Source organism: Perca flavescens, chromosome 10, assembly GCF_004354835.1.
Source record: "Perca flavescens isolate YP-PL-M2 chromosome 10, PFLA_1.0, whole genome shotgun sequence".
In the NCBI taxonomy this organism is placed as follows: Eukaryota; Metazoa; Chordata; class Actinopteri; order Perciformes; family Percidae; genus Perca; species Perca flavescens.
This window is the reverse complement of record NC_041340.1, coordinates 1,476,834-1,477,492: the sequence shown is the minus strand read 5'-3', so window position 1 is coordinate 1,477,492 and position 659 is coordinate 1,476,834. Positions and strand designations below refer to the sequence as shown.

General features: G+C 43.4%; 1 protein-coding gene across 1 annotated transcript in view; it reads right to left on the bottom strand.

Annotated features, from left to right (window-relative positions):
- Window positions 1-378: 378 nt before the first annotated feature.
- The window catches only part of nipsnap3a (nipsnap homolog 3A (C. elegans)), a 171,704-nt gene continuing 171,423 nt past the window's right edge, over window positions 379-659 (bottom strand). Inside the window, 1 exon segment of the mRNA XM_028589692.1 lies at window positions 379-659. This exon segment is cut by the window's right edge and continues 92 nt beyond it. The gene's annotated coding sequence lies outside the window, so the exon portion shown is untranslated.

Here is a 659-nt window from a genome sequence, read left to right as displayed (position 1 = left end):
ACTGTCACATTATTGGATGATTACATTTAATAAAGTCTGACACATTTTACATTCCTTGTCATTTAGTGTGTGTGTGTGTCTGTGTCTCTGCGCGTGTGTGTGTGTGCGTTTGTGTGAGTGTGCCTGTGTGTGCGTGTGTCTGTGTGCGTGTGTGTGCGTTTGTGTGTGTGTGTCTCTGTTTGCATGTGTGTGTGTGTCTGTGTGAGTCTCTGTGTGTGTGTGTGTGTGTGTGTGTCTGTGCGTGTGTCTGTGCGTGTGTCTGTGTGTGTGTGTGTGTGTGTGTGTGTGTGTGTGTGTGTGTGTGTCTGGGTCTGTGTGTGTGCGTGTGTGTGTGTATGTGTGTCCCCTAATAAACAATACTGGACATTTGCACCGGGAATGAAAAGTTTAATGTTCAAAATGTTCAGCAGGGAAAGAAGTATTCAGATTACTGCAGTAAAAGTACTAATACAACACTGTAATACTACTGGTACAGTTAACGTCCTGCAGTAGAAGTACCATCAGGAACATGTAGTTAAAGTATTAAAAGTAAGAGATTGTTATTGACATCTTTAATACAGAGAGTTATTATTGATGTTACACGTTAGTTTACAGCTGGAGCAAACGCTGAGCTGTGATTGGCCCACAGAGGACAGTCTCTGTTGCCATGGAGACCCAGG